We start from the raw sequence: 16,648 nt of genomic DNA, 5'->3' as shown, positions 1-16,648 counted from the left end.
TAGCTTCGTTTCTCCTCCACCTGCTCCACCTTCACACCCAGCACATTATTAGCTTCAAAGAAGCGTGGGATGAACACAGAGGATCTAGAATCAGAAAATAAGATTAAATATTGAACTAAGGCCAGTACTGGGCAGACTGGCACGGTCTGTCTCTGTGTATGGCCGTTTGGTGGGGGATGGGCTGGGGAGGGCTTCAGTGGCTGGGAGGGTGTAGATGGGTTTTTAACGGAGATTTCGGCAGTTGGAACCCAAGCACAGTACCGGGTAGAACTTTGGATCCTTGCCCAGAAATAGCTAAGAAAAAAAAATTGAAATTGAATCAGGTTGGGCAGACTGGATGGACCATTCGGGTCTTTATCTGCCGTCATCTACTATGTTATTATGTTATTACAGCCTCTCTCCTTCACAATAAAATCAGTACTCGAAGACCTACTATAGAGAAGAAAAGGCCGGTTTCTTAGAAAAACATGCTAGTTATATGTCCTATGAAGAAGTATCCACACCTGAGCATATCGCCTCTTAGGTTGAAGTTAAAATCTGAGAGGCAATGCCCTATGTAGCTTACTCCAAACTACAAGATAGGGATCGGTTCCTCAAACTGGAATCCGCCCTATAAAGATTTCACTGGATCGGCCTGCATTGTGTGCGATGCCTGTGGGGACACCGCCGGACTTTTGCGGTCATCGGTGAAGTTGCTAAGGGGCCCAATGGGAGAAGAGCTTTTCAAAGCTGGGTCTTAGATTAAGTTTAAGAACAAGGTAGGAACTATAACCTTCTTTCAGTTTCTTTCGCAGTTTAAGACAAGATCATTTGAACTCGGTTTTTTGTTCAATAATTTGTATTAAATTATAATAATAAAAACCATGCATATAATAAATCTGACAAAGAATATTATGCCAACATGTTCTCTTTTTTAAAGCAACCCTTTAGAGAAATGAATATCTTTATCTACCTAATAGTTATATAAATTCAGAACTATTTTTCCAGTTACTGACGTACGGCAAATGTTTTGATAGGTGCATTTTGGTTAGTTTTATATTTATCGTGTTAATAAATGTCATATAAGGGGCAGGACGTTCAATTTGTATAAAATTACATTGTACTTGTCTTAATTACTGATTTTTGTTCCTGTTCTGTACATTTATATTAATTATGCTGGCATAATATTCTTTGTAAGAGATTTATTACATGTATGGTTTTTATATTATAATTCAATAAAAATTATTTAATATAAAATAGATTACTACTACAAAAATTTGAACCTCTTGAAAAAAATAGTTCATGCACCTGAATAGAAATAATGAAGTCTACTGAAAATGAGTATATTTATTTGTATTATTATTACTATGTGAAAATTCCTTGTCTAAAGCCCTCTTTTACTAAGGTTCGCTAATCGGTTAGCTCACCTTAGTAAAAATAGAGGGTAAGTTACAGTGATATCGTATGCAATACATTTTCTGTTATAGTTTCCGTAAGCTCGTATTAGATAGGTCAATCCATCACGGTTTGGTTTGGGTTTTTTCTAACGAATATCTCGCGTGCAGTCTTACCCGTTTTCCCAAACTGATTGTACAATTACCATTTCGATCGTTTATTCCGAACAATGTTTATTGAACGTCTATTTCTCCATGTAATAAACAGGAAGACTGTCTACTTTTGACAGTGATTTTTTTTTTGGGGTGTCGAAAAAATAAATCCCGACATGAGCTCCCGTGTGTTGGTTGGATAAATCGAGACCTATTTATGAGCAGGGATGGAGCTATTATAATCCACAGAAAGTAGTTAAATTGTTCAACGCATCTGGACCTGTTATTTTGCCGTGTACGATTCATGCATTTAATAATAATATTTAAGGGATATTTTATTGTAAGGAGATCTCTTTAAATATCTATTTTCAGTTTAGTTGTAAGAACCACAATTTTTTTTGGTTCACAATTAATCTGTCTCATTGAATAAAACCCCACATTATCAAAAGCAAAACTAGATACTTAACTGAAAGCATTTTAACCCACTGTTCACCTGGTCAACCAACAATTGACAGTAATATTATAGGGCTTTACTATAATGAACTTAAGTACCTAAAAACTAATAACTCATCCACTTTCATGGACTTGCTCAGTCTATACTTCTATCTGCTTGGCTGCTGGCGTCCTTCCCTTGCTTCCACTTAACACAGTACAAATGTATCATTTGACAAATTTTGTAATAATTGGAGTCAACTGGAATCAATCAACAGCCTTAAAGAGCGCAAGAAAATTGGCGAAGGGCCGCTGAAAAGTTCTCAGCCCAACCAACAAAGCAGGGGCAGTCTCCAGGCAGGCCATGGTTTTTCCGCTTTTGTCGTTCCGACGGAAAACTACGGAACGAAAAAGTGGAAAATCGCTGGGCCGTATAGCTCTCGATGGAGACGGCCCCAAATTTTCAAGGGCGCCTCCTAAACTTCTCTGTATAGTTAAGAAAAAAAAATAGTGAATCGCGACCCAGGTAAAGGATTCCCTTTTGGAGTCCTCAAAAATTAAAATTGAAGATGTAGTTGTAGGTTGTACCAAATTCAAAAGTTCATGCTATTTCATACTAGAGGTTGGAAATCTTGCAGTTCTTTTTTATAGCAATGTGTAGGATGTTTAGAGGGTTCATTTGCACTAAGGAGGGGAGGCTGAGGTGCTGGAAAGTTCTCAGCCCAACCAAGAAGAGAAAGGCAATCAAGGATTTGAAACAACCCAACGTAGAACTTCGTTACTGCAAATTGGCACTTCAGAAATGACACTTCAGCTGCTCAGAATTTAGAAAGTTGGTTGGGCTGAGAACTTTTCAGCAACCCTCCCTTATAACTTTTACTTTGAAAGACACTGGTTGGGATTCCTTTATTCAAGGAAGGTCAAAATGATTTGCATATTTAAAAGCTCTGTCAAATTCAAGTTGCTAGGTTTAGTTCAGGGATCTCAAAGTCCCTCCTCGAGGGCCGCAATCCAGTCGGGTTTTCAGGATTTTCCCCCATGAATCTGCATGAGATCTATGTGCATGCACTGCTTTCAATGCCTATTCATGGGGGAAAATCCTGAAAACCCGACTGGATTGCGGCCCTCGAGGAGGGACTTTGAAACCCCTGGTTTAGTTGGTCTTTGCTTTTTCAGGCACCGGTGAGGTTTCAGAAGAAGACTGGGATAGACAAAGCTCCTGCGGTCAAATGTCTGAGGGGGGTCGCTTAAGGGGGTTCTCTAAGGATTTCCATTGGCCATAAGTGAACTCGGAGACCTATGGACGATTTGGTTTTTTCCATTAACTTTCAATGAAAATAAGTGAGCAAGAGAGAGCTTTAAAAGTAAGAAATATGTAAGCATCAAGTCTTAAAGAAAAAAAAAAAACCAACCAGAAACCTATTGAGATTAAGATAATACCAGTATTTTTCAACTGAAAGCAAATCATACAATGCTTTATTTTAATCACTGCACTCAGGTATATCAGCTATTATACTGTATATTGCCTTTATACTGTTTGATAGCAATCTGTCATCGCAGAATACATATTATACATCTATATTATGCATATGTACAGATATGAAGGGGCTGCTGAAAAGTTCTCAGCCCAACCATGAAGAGAATGATGTGGAGCCATTGAAATGTTATGCCACACTTTTTCTCGACGCTTTTCGTTTCAGCGAGGCAAATGCATCTAGCAAATGGGCGCAAGAATGAGGAAACCAAGCCATTGTGACTCACCAGTGAGGCTGGCTCTGAGGCATTGGTCGAATGAGGCATGATGACATCACAATGCAAGGGGCCGCTGAAAAGTTCTCAGCTCAGCCAAGACGAGGATGATGTGGAGCCGCGAAACTGACAAGTTGTTCCACGCTTTGGACACTCTTCGTTTCAATGATACGAAAAGAAGCAAAGTGTCAAGAAATAATGTTTCATGACTCCACATCTTTCTCTTCTTGGTTGGGCTGAGAACTTTTCAGCAGCCCCTGATACATATTTGTGTATCCTATGGTATTATAGCACCTAAACACCCATGCATATACATATATATAACATACATACGTGAATGCACAGATAAATAATGTACCTGGAGATGCTTAGAAGCATATAGAAAACTAGAAGGGTGTGCTTAAAAGTTCTTGTCCCAGGCAAGAAGAGAAAGTGTAGTTACTTACCTGTAACGTAGGTTCTCCGTGGACAGCAGGATAGTCAGCTACATATGGGTGTTGTCCCAAACAGCTCCCAATTTGCGGATAAGCTCTCCAATAGCTCAGAGAGATTTTTTTTTTTTTTTTCTCTGAGCACGTGCAGTGCCCGGGCCCCACTAGGCATGCCCGAGCCCTACCCATTTCCCCCTGCTTCCCCCTAATCCCCAGGATGTTCCTAGCTGTGGCCGAGTCGGCCCTTATGGGGAGGCGGGTGGGTTGTGTGGCTGACTATCCTGCTGTCCACGGAGAACCTATGTTACAGGTAAGTAACTACACTTTCTCCAAGTCCCTGATACATATTTGTGTATCCTATAGTATTTTAGCACCTAAACACCCATGCATATACATATATATAACATACATACGTGAATGCACAGATAAATAATGTACCTGGAGATGCTTAGAAGCATATAGAAAACTAGAAGGGTGTGCTTAAAAGTTCTTGTCCCAGGCAAGAAGAGAATAACGTTGATATGGTTCAATCAATGAAGTGAAGCAATGTTTTTTTTTTAAAAAAAAATCTTATTTTTGCAGAAACGAAATTCTAACACCCTTTTCAGCTACAGTGGCTTCAGAATTTAGGAAGTCGGTTGGTTGGGCTGAGAATTTTTCAGCGCCCCCTGGGAACGCATTCCTTCTTTTGACCTAAATCTATGTAATTATTTGCCAACCTGAAATTATTCTTTTTTTAAACAACGTTAACCATCCTTAATTAATCTGGAAAACCTTTGTTTTTCATAAAGGACCATCTCTTGAAATGGCCGGCTTTCCTATTTTCAATTTTAATAAAAAAAAATTTTTTTTTAAATTATAAAACAAACATTACACAAACTCTCTTTTCCACAAATATTGACATTATTGTCTGGAGTACTTTTGCCGCAACAGACAGGAAAAACTAAAATCCAACGGCCACATTTGGGACAACATTCCCCGAGTGGCGCGTCTCCGTTCGGCTTGTGGAGCAGATTTCGTCAGTAAAAGCCCCCCCTTAAAAGTGCTCCTTCGGTGCCATTGAAAGGGTTAAAGTATACAACCTACAGAGATGTGGATGTAGTTTGCGTAATATCTTTATTACTGAAAACTTCAAGGTAAGACTGCAATAGAAACCAGATGTGTGAATGCCAAGGAAAGCCAAGGAAAGCGTACAAAAATAACCTTACAGGACAGAGAGTGAGGTAAAAGGCCATAGGGATGAGCTGACCGCTGAAAACAGGGACCAAGATCAGATTAATTGCCCCAAAAGTGAAATTGCCTTTATTAAAGATTAACTTATATTTCATCTCGGAGGGAGGAAGCAATTAAAAATGACCCTTTGGGTGAATATCAATAGAAATATTTATTATCTTGGGATTTTGCGTGACAAGCAGCGGAGAGACTCGTAAGTTTCACGCTGGGAAGTGTTTACTCGGAAATCATTTATAGTACAAGTGAGAGAAATCGGGCCGAAAAGGGAGACATTGGGGAAAATGGGAGAAGCGCTAAGAAACAGAATTAACAGAGGAGTGTGTGGCGCAGTGGTTGGAGCTGCAGACTCGGCTCCCTGGGGTTGTGGGTTCAAATCCCACGCCGCTCCTTGTGACCCTGGGCAAGTCACTCAGTCCTCCATAGCCCCAGGTTACGTTAGATAGATTGTAAGACAGATAGGGAAAATGCTTGAGTAAAACGCTTAGATACCCTTGATAGGCGGTATATAAAACCTAATAAACAAACAATTCTTAAAGTGATAGCTACACGGGGAGCTTGTAAATCAAGGAGACGAAAACCCTATTTGTTGAAACACAAAGGGCTCCTTTTACAAAGGTGCATTAGGGCCTTAACGCACGGAACAGTGCGTGCTAAAATGCCGCGGCACTAGCCGCTGCCGCCTCCTCTTGAGCAGACGGTAGCGCGGCGCTAAAAACGCCTAGCGCCCCTTTGTCAAAGGAGCCCAATGTGTCCTCTGTAACCACGAAGACGAAAATCCCCAAGTCAAAATGAGCCCGCACTTCCCACCAAGGACAGTTTCAGCTCCTCATTGTATTTGTTTCCTAAACTTTTGTTATACAAGATTTTTTTTTTTTTTTTTTACCCAAAAGATCTGAGGACTTCCCTCTTCTCCGGTTGCTATCATCTCCAATGTAATTGGGGGAGAGGTCTTAGCTTGGCTTTTTTTTGTTTGGGGGGGGGTTGGGTAATCTTGGGAAAGCTCTGGGAGGGAGACCTAAACAGTTGCTTCTCTTTAAGCGAAAAGGGGACCCTTTTTCTCTTCAAAACCTTAAGGGGGCTTTTGAGATTTGGTTCGCTCGGAGTTCTCGCCAACATCTGAACCCTCTTACATTTCAGTCCCCCAGCTGCGAGAGTGACTGCCTTCTGGTGCCCCTCCAAAAAAAGAATTAAGGTCATTTGGCCCCTTTCATTTTAGGAATGAATGCAGAGACTTGTGTGTCATATTGTGATACGACCAGCATGGATTCCTACTACAGCTCAGCCACGCAGAGCAGAGAACACCAAGGCTCGCCTTTTAGGGCATTCCAGCTCAGCGACAAGTTCGCTCCCTCTTTCCTGGCCAGCAAAGGACAAAGCTTTGGGGACAAGTCCAGGAGCTCCTACCAGCAGGAATGCCAGTCCCTGGATGGCAGCGTCCAGAGCAGCACAGGGGAGCAGCAAGGCTCCTTTAACAATACCAGCCGCAGCATCTCTACGTGCAAAGGAACTGCAAAACCCCTCCGGAGAACCTCAAACTGCAGGAAAACCACCACAACGGAGCCCTCATCTCTTGCTACGGTAAGACATCTCCTTTCTCTTCCATCTTTTTAAGCTCCTGGTTTCAAACTAGCCCCTTTTCCCCAGTAACAACTAGAGAACTCCACCAGCTTTTTTTTTTGTTTGGGGGGGGGATCCCTTAGAAATACCACACCAGCGCTACTAAAATCTTCAAGAAATAGCAGGAGCTGTATCTTTTTTTTTTCCTGCTGGTTTCTTTTTTTCTTTATTTTCAGTTTATTTTGCCCGTGGTTGCAATTAGCAAAATTCTTGGCTATGAATTTATAATCTTTCGGGGATCTTAAGTCTCTGTGTAGGAAGGGTCTTCTTGGCTTTCAATCCTCTTTTCCACGTCGGAAACAAGCTTTGTTGGGTTTTGTTTTGTTTTTTTTAACATATGCTCTACTGAATTATGAAAAAAAGGCAACCTGGATGGAGCTAAGCCGAACTGCCCTGGGCAACAAATATTGGAACAGCCAAGAATTTAAGAAAATGTACTTTGTTTAATATTTAAAGAGCAAGTACAGCCTTATTTTCTTGAGTCCATCTCTGGGGGGGTTCTTTGCGTGGGGGTTAAATTGTTAAAACTTGCCTTTTTATGGACTAGTCTTAATATTATATCACGTTTCAGTCTTAAGTAAATGAAAGCAAAGCCGTAATGTGGCTTTTAAGTACCAGGGGGGGTGTTGAAAAGTTCTCAACCCAACCCACTAACTTCCTAAATTCTGGGCATTATTTTGGCACGGTAGCTGAAAAAGAGTGCTGTCTTATTTCGTTAAGTGCCAATTTGCAGAAACAAAATTGTCAGGTTTTTCGTTTTGTTTGGGTTCTTTTTTTTTAAAATGGTTTCAGACCATTGATTGAACCATATTCGTTCTCTTCTTGGTTGGGTTGAGAACTTTTCAGCACCCCCCTGGTATAGTGCAGTAATCGCTTCTTTAACAAAAACAGAGATTTAATTAGTACCTTCTTGGTTCTTTGTAAACGCACGTGCAGAGACCTTGTCTTTGGGAAGCAGAGAAACCCATGGATTCTTATCCTAAATGCTCATAACCCAAATTCTGACCCTAAACCAAATTCTCTCAGTTGTTTCAGCAGAGGTAGCAACAGTGTTAACCTCCCCATTTTATCGATTTAAATTAAAATCAGACTTTAATAGGAGCGCACATAAATTGATCGCGTTCAACATAGCCCGGTGGGTTTCCAAATTCTCTGTTTGGAGAGGAGACAAGTGAAATTCTTTATCTAGGCAGCCCTAACCAAAAAAAAAAAAAAATGCAGACAGGGTCGTTGTGAAATACTGCATTGTGAAACTTGAGAAATATTGAGCGATATTTCGAATTTCAAAAGGAAAATGTAGACCTGAAAAGGAAAAAATAATTAAGAAAAAAAAAAAAAAATCTGAATGTCTATTTCTATATCTTCTTGATCAAATTCCCTTGATTTTCTAACTTGTTTATACGTTTATTCTGTATGGTTTCTCATTCCGTCATAACTTTTTTTTTATTTGTTTATTTCAGTATTTTTCATATCAGTAGTCTCATGCTGACTTGGGATTTTTACTGCAGCCCCTGGTCAGGCTTTTTGGAGGCACGAGAGGAGGAAAGGGAATTCCTGGCAGGGAAAGGCTGAGGTTACTGTAACATTCCATCCATCAGTGCAGGGGTCGGCCAGTAGCTGGACAAACACCCGCTTATATAAGCACGGATAATCCATCAGAAAAATCCGACACCTAAGACACCTGTTTTCTTTATTACTCCTGGAGCCCAAGCCTTTTAAAGATTCCTCCAATACTTCTGATAAATCTCAGGAGAGTCGGAGTGGACGAGCCCACATTGTAAATATTTTAAAAAATCGAAATCAAATAAATACAAAACTTAAATATATGAAAGATCCAACGATATGTTCTCCACAGACAGACAAGATATGAAAAAGTTACTAAGGTGGTGGGTGTGGATTAAAGGGGGGAAATCTTTAAAAACAGACTTGCCAAATCCGCTAACTACTTTTCTGTGCGATACGCAGATTCCAGACCACAGTTTTTAAAACCCATGGAATAATCGATAATCCAACATTTAAAAGACTTTTTATTTTTTCTTTCCTACCTTCGATTTTGCTGCCTTTCATTTCCTTTTTTTTTTTTTGTCTTTCCTGTTTGGGTTAATTTTTTGTCATTTCATTCTTTCATCTTTGTTATTCTGAAGACTGCTTTAAATCTTAACCCATCAAAAAAAAAACAACAACAAAACACACCTCACGGAAGACAGCCGAGCAATCAGATCCATTTGCAGTAGTTTCTTTGATATATCGAAGGAAAATGAACAGGAAAACATGCAGTAAAACAGGCCCCTATAGTTTCTTTGAGACGTTTCATTTTACTAGCAGAAGCTTCGCTTTCTTTAGATTCCATAGATTCCATTGAAACTTCCCCTAAACATTTTAGCAGAGACAGACACCGCCGGTAAAAGTCATTCAAATGGCCTCATGTTTAGGGGCACGTTTCAGAGCAAAAGTAGGGACGGCGCATTGAAAAATGTATACTATACCAAAATGGAGCCCTCTTCTTCCTCAGTTCTTTCCACCTCATTTCCCAGTCCCTCAGCTTTATAAATGAAGGCAAAGGTACTATCTTAATCAAACGGGGAACATCGAAAGCGTCAGTCAAAAATTGCCTTCTGTAGCAAGGGACTAAGAAATCTTCAAGTCTGCAGCTACAGGAGAACAGAAACCTGGACCAGGCTAGATGGGAGAATTTACTGGACCCATGTCCAGGGGTTTTGCAGGAGTGGGAAAAGCATTAAATAATACACACCCTCCTTATTCCTTTTTCCAGAGGTAAATACAAATGCAGTGATGCAGAGCTTGGGTGGGGGCTTGTTTCCTTTCTTTCTTTTCTGGATAGCCTGTTCGAATTTCCCCTAGAAGCGACCAGGATGTGGGATAGGGTGCCGCATAGCCTCCATCTTCCATACTGGAGCTCAGTAGGATCCGACGCAGCCTGCCAGGGCCTATATCCGTAGAGATTAACAGAAACCACCTCCCCGGGATTGACAGACGCTCACCCTCACCTGGGGATGGATACATACCCCCTGTTTTACTAAGGTGCGTTAACCGATTAGCACGCAATAAACGCTAACGCATCCATAGATTAACATACACGCATTAGCGTTTAGTGAGTTCAAATCGGTTAGCACACCTTAGTAAAAGAGGGCCATAGTATCCCGTCCTCTGCTACTGTACTTTTCCTTGATAATGAATTATATATATTATTAAAGTCAAGAGTCCTTAACCCCATTTTCATTCCATTAAACCTGCAACTTTTAGAAGATAAGAATCAGCAGGCTAAAACCTTTTAGATCTTTTAATATTCCATCCCGGGCTGTGGGCCTGTTTAATTCCAATTATAATCTTTATAATTATAATCTTATAGCAATTTCATGGGAGAAATGTTCCCTAACTGAGTAAAGTTAGACCGTCATAACTCTTAGAAACCCAAACAAAGTGACATTACGATATCGAGTAGCGCTAACACCCTTTCATAAAAATAATTCCCAAATAAAGATTACACACATTTGTAATCCCAAATTCATAGAGGGATCCTTTTGTAAAAATATACGATCCTCTCTTTTTTTTTTTTTCAGTAAGGAAGAGTACATTTGAAGCAGTAAGTAGGAGAGGCCGCTGAAAAGTTCTCAGCCCAACCAAGAATGATGTGGAACCATGAAACTTACAAGTTATTCCACACTTTTCATTTCAATGAGGCAAATGCATCTAGTAAATGGGCACAAGTAGAGGGAAACCAATCCATTGTGACATCACCGATGAGGTTGGCTCTTAGGCATTGGTGGAATGAGGCATTATGACATCACAATACCAGGGGCTGCTAAAAAGTTCTCAGCCCATCCAAGAAGAGAATGATGTGGAGCCATGAAACTTACGAGTTATTCTACACCATTCTTGACACTTTTCGTTTCAATTAGGCAAATGCATCCATCAAATGGGCACAAGCGCAGGGAAACCAAGCCATTGTGACATCACCGATGAGGTTGGCTTGAAGGCATTGGTCGAATGAGGCATTATGACATCACAATACCAGGGGCTGCTAAAAAGTTCTCAGCCCATCCAAGAAGAGAATGATGTGGAGCCATGAAACATACGAGTTATTCTACACCATTCTTGACACTTTTCGTTTCAATTAGGCAAATGCATCCATCAAATGGGCACAAGCGCAGGGAAACCAAGCCATTGTGACATCACCGATGAGGTTGGCTTGAAGGCATTGGTGGAATGAGGCATTATGACATCACAATACCAGGGGCTGCTAAAAAGTTCTCAGCCCATCCAAGAAGAGAATGATGTGGAGCCATGAAACATACGAGTTATTCTACACCATTCTTGACACTTTTCGTTTCAATTAGGCAAATGCATCCATCAAATGGGCACAAGCGCAGGGAAACCAAGCCATTGTGACATCACCGATGAGGTTGGCTTGAAGGCATTGGTGGAATGAGGCATTATGACATCACAATACCAGGGGCTGCTAAAAAGTTCTCAGCCCATCCAAGAAGAGAATGATGTGGAGCCATGAAACATACGAGTTATTCTACACCATTCTTGACACTTTTCGTTTCAATTAGGCAAATGCATCCATCAAATGGGCACAAGCGCAGGGAAACCAAGCCATTGTGACATCACCGATGAGGTTGGCTTGAAGGCATTGGTGGAATGAGGCATTATGACATCACAATACCAGGGGCTGCTAAAAAGTTCTCAGCCCATCCAAGAAGAGAATGATGTGGAGCCATGAAACTTACGAGTTATTCCACACTTTTTGTTTCATTTCATATCATTGAAACAAAAAGTGTCAAGAAAAGTGTGGAAAATAACTTGCAAGTTTCATGGCTCCACATCATTCATTCTCTTCTTGGTCGGACTGAGAACTTTAAGGACGTAAAATTTTTCAGGCCGAGGAAGATGGGAAGGACTTCATTTTCAGCAGCTGTGGCCAGTCCATATTTCTTGTAATTGATAACAATCTGGTTTCTCCTTCAGTATTCTGCGGGCACACCCACACAGGTGTGTACGGGCAGATATTGTGCCAGCAAATTCATGCAAGAGAATTCCCTAAGCTGTATTTTCAGGATGTTCTCACTTATGTAGTTTCCGTGGGTATCATTTCTACACCAGCTTTCCAAGACAGGCGCAACAAATGAGCATCGCAGGAAAAAAAAAAAAAAAAAGGATCAGCTAAAAACCTGGTAAGGGAAGATTTCTAATTCTGCAAAACAGCAGTTTGGTAATGCTGCTAATATTACAGCACGTGCAGGCCTAACCATAATTTAATGGCTTGTGTACATTTTCAATTAGCCTAATTATAATAGTCTTTAAATAATCTGAATTTTGGTTAACCAGTCTGGCTCTGATGCCAAAACCGACCTTTCCTGAATCCCTTTCACCAAATTCTAATTTATGGCTATACCCATACTGCTTGTATTCACTATTGATGCCATATCTACACAAATACATAGTTCATTTACTATTTGTAATTTTGGAATGCATATTTTGTAATATTAATATGATATATTAGGGAAAAGTTTTACGTTCATATTCAACTGCACATTATACAAAATACATTATCTTATAGCTCGAAAGGATCATGAAATTCCGCTGCTAAGAAAGAGCAAAAAGTCATTGCAGTATTTTGGAGAAAGAGAAGCCCCTGATTTCCTTCTGCTCTAGGCTTTTTATCTCTGCAAACGCATGGACGAGATCACCGCCCAAGCAACCAACTTCCTAAATTCTGAGCGTTATTTTTTGCCACTCTCGTTGAAAAGAGTGGGTTTTTTTTAAGTGCCAAATTTGCAGAAACGAAATTCCGTTTTGACGCCCCATCCTTCTCTTCTTGGCTGGGCTGAGAAACTTTCTTTTCAGCACTCCCTCGGACAGACACACAAACACAAGCAAACCTACAATAACGACACTCGCGAATTTTCTGTCATTTCCATAGGCTTAGGATTCCGCCCAACTCTAATGAACGTTTGGTCTATTTAAACATTTACAGCAGTGGTCTCCAACTCAGACCCTTTGCAGGGCCACATTTTGGATTTGGAGGTACTTGGAGGGCCTCAGAAAAAAATAGTTAATGCCATATTAAAGAAATGACAATTTTGCATGAGGTAAAAACTCTTTATAGTTTATAAATCTTTCCTTTTGGCTAAGTCTTAATAATAATATTGTCATTTATAGCTAAAGAGACATATGATCAAGAAACGGTTTTATTTTTCTTTTGTGATTAGGATAAACATACCGAGGGCCTCAAAATAGGACCTGGCCGCGAGTTTGAGACCACTGATTTACCGTGATCGTAGGAAGTGCTCTGGCAAAACATTAAAAGGATGGCGTGAACAGTATTTGGCAACTAGCATTTTTTTGGGGCGGTAATTATAAAGCTTGAAAGGCGTCAGAGTCGGTAACTAGGGAAAATGTAATCTTAATTATGGTTTTACAGTTAATAAAAGAGGCGAAGGCATTTGCGGAAGTAACATTTTAGACACAAACTATAAGGCGTCCTGATAAGACGGTCCCTCTGCGCTTTCTCATTCCCAGTCAGCTACAACGATACCTTGTTCAATAACTTTCTTACCCGAAGATTGTAATTGTCATCTAATAACCACAAATTCTAAATATAAAGTTAAGAAATCGCTTAAGGGGGTTCTAGCTGGCTTTGCAGCCTGACTTCCCTGCGCAAATTCAACACCCGTCCAGACAGCCTTTTCTCCACTGCCTGCAAAAGACTGAACGGTCAATGCAAATTTTCCCCCCCCCCCAACGTCCTTATTTCCGACAGAGGTTTGCGCTTCTCTTTCCCCATGTGCCCTTCTAATTTGACGGTATCTTATGCATTCATTTGTTTGACAAGATGCGTAAAAACTGGGCCTTGTAAGAATGAAAGCTAATCTTTCAGCGTACCGATTCGCAGATACCACGTACTATGTATAAGCTGCTCTAAGGGCTCCTTTTACGAAGGTACGCTAGCCGTTTTAAGCGCACGCTACATTACCACGCGTGCTATAGACTAATGCCTCCATAGAGCTGGCGTTAGTATTTTCCGTGTAGCACAGGGTTAGCGCGCGCTAAAAACGTTAGCGCACCTTTGTGACTGGCTGTTTTATTTCATACTTGGCATCTACTACTGCTATTAATTATTTCTATAGCGCTACCAGACGTACGCAGCACTGTACAGAGTCACAACAAAGACAGTGCCTGCTCCAAAGAGCTTACAATCTAAACAAACAGGCAAGACAGACAAACAAGATGTCATGGATACAGTTAAGGGGAACCCCCAATAAGACTAAAACTCGTACAAATATACCAGTTATTTGAGGAGCACGGTTATGCCGGGTCTAAAGTCTTTCACTCGTTATGAAATTCAAGCTATAGGAATCAATAGTCTTATGTTCATTTTTAGTAGTAATTATTAGCTCACGAAATTTAAAAAAAAAAAAAAAGTGCTTTGAAGTGAAATGGAGTTATATCTGCTAAGAGACGGCAAAGACAGCAAAGATTATCTTCCTCCTGCACACTCGGTTGACACCGTTTTTATTTTCTGCTTTAAAAGTTATTGCACTGTTTCTGCTCATTGAGAAGTACCAGCTGCACTGAGAATTCCACTGTCAGCTGTCTTCGGGATCAGAGCTGCATAGTACACTGCAAGCCTGTAATAATACATTTATTTCATGGTTTCAAAAAAGAGTTTCATAATATGCAGTAAAGTGGGGGATCGGCGGGTTTCGAACCAAACACACAAAAAAACTACTCGTATATTAGCAACAATTAAACTCGCAGGAAATCTAATTGCGCCTAAAAGATATGCAAAGCTACAGAAGTTGGTCCTAACTCCCGAACAGCAACTATCCGAGGTAGCTCAGACGAGAACCTCTGATCAATAGTTCCACATGCTATGTTATGTTAATCAATTCATTGTTCTAAGCTGCCACCTGCTGGTGATGTCAGACATTATGGGGCTCTTTGCCAGAGGTTGTGGTAAGAGCCGATAGCGTAGCTGGTTTTAAAAAACGTTTGGCCAAGTTCCTGGAGGATAAGTCCATAGGCTGTTATTGAGAAAGACACGGGAGAAGCCACTGCTTGCCCTGGATCGGTAGCATGGGATATTGCTATTATTTGGGGTTCCGGAATCTTTCTATTCTTTGAGATTCTGGATGGAATCTTTATACTCATTGGGGTTCTAGAATCTTTTTGTTATTTTTTGGGATTCTGGAATGTTGCTACTCCTTGGGTTTTGGCCAGGTACTAGGGGCCTGGATTGGCCACCGTCAGAACAGGCTACTGGGCTTGATGGACCATTGGTCGGACCCTTATGTTCTTACTAACATGCTGTAAAAATTGCAGCTAACATAGCAGTAACTTGGGAGTATCCCTGTGTGCTGAGTGTAAATTCAGCCCTTTCTGTTTTCCCTTTCCTTTTTGTAAGTTGTGCGTGCCTGACTTGCAAAATCTTGATATGGGAGGGTTTGCTGCCTCCCGTTTATGAAACCAGTTAACCCCTGCTAATCTTAACATGCTAGCAGGTTAACACATGCAGGCCAACTCTCCGCGCATGCCATGCCCCCTTCTAAAAAAAAAAATATTTTAACATGAAATTTTATTGAAAAAATTTTTTTAAATACAAAAAAGAAAGTTAAGGCATATATGTAACATCAATAACAAACTTGCAATTTAACAAAAGAGCATTGTAAATTACTCAGTAAGAACATATTATGAAAGTCATAAAGGGAAGATAAAGAAGGAAAGGAGGGGAAGGGAAGAAAGGGAAAAGGAAAAAGCACAAAGAAGTCCCGCAGAGGCCAAAGAGAGAGGTAGATAAAGAGGAGAACAAGATGACACTCAAAATATTTTTCCAGGCTGTTTAGAGAGCTAACAGGCAGTTTCTTACAGGTCTCTTAGAATGTCTTTTGCAATTCAATTTACAATTTATTTAAACCTTGATACACCAGTAGCAAATAAATATTAAAATAATAGATTAGAGCAGGGGTAGGGAACTCCGGTCCTCGAGAGCCGTATTCCAGTCGGGTTTTCAGGATTTCCCCAATGAATATGCATTGAAAGAAGTGCATGCACATAGATCTCATGCAGATTCATTGGGGAAATCCTGAAAACCCGACTGGAATTAGGCTCTCGAGGACCGGAGTTCCCTACCCCTGGATTAGAGCAAAATCATAGCTGCTGAGTTAAACCTGGGTGTGTGTATATGAAGAGTTCATTATTTTTCTTTCTACTGCATTAGAGCAATATATATTTTCCCTCCCTCTGATGAAGTAATTTATTTATTTTATTTTTAAAAAAATTTATACACCATCTACAACTAGACAGTTTACAGAATACAAACATAAAAGTTTTGGACATCATAAAGCAAAATGACTATAATCCACTGGGCCACTGAAAACCTTAGATATGTCACAAAAATGCTGTAAAAAACATAATTGTATTTTCAATAATTAAAAATACCAGGGCTTCTGCAATATTTAACTCACTGTAAAACTTTAGTCACTTTATACTGTGTTTTCAGTATAATTTCCCTCCCCCCAAACACACACAGAAAATCAAATTATTAAATCCAATATGAAGAGCATATCAGCAAGATCAATTAAATCACAAATACATAACAGATAAACGGAATATATTTATTAAGCCATAAAAATA

General features: G+C 40.2%; 1 pseudogene; it reads left to right on the top strand.

The window, feature by feature from the left end:
* LOC117352279 overlaps window positions 1–16,648 on the top strand; it is a 115,857-nt pseudogene that overhangs the window by 19,995 nt on the left and 79,214 nt on the right.

This window comes from Geotrypetes seraphini, chromosome 19, assembly GCF_902459505.1.
Source record: "Geotrypetes seraphini chromosome 19, aGeoSer1.1, whole genome shotgun sequence".
In the NCBI taxonomy this organism is placed as follows: domain Eukaryota; kingdom Metazoa; phylum Chordata; class Amphibia; order Gymnophiona; family Dermophiidae; genus Geotrypetes; species Geotrypetes seraphini.
Note: the sequence above shows the minus strand (reverse complement) of the source record. Positions and strands in the feature narration are given on the sequence as shown.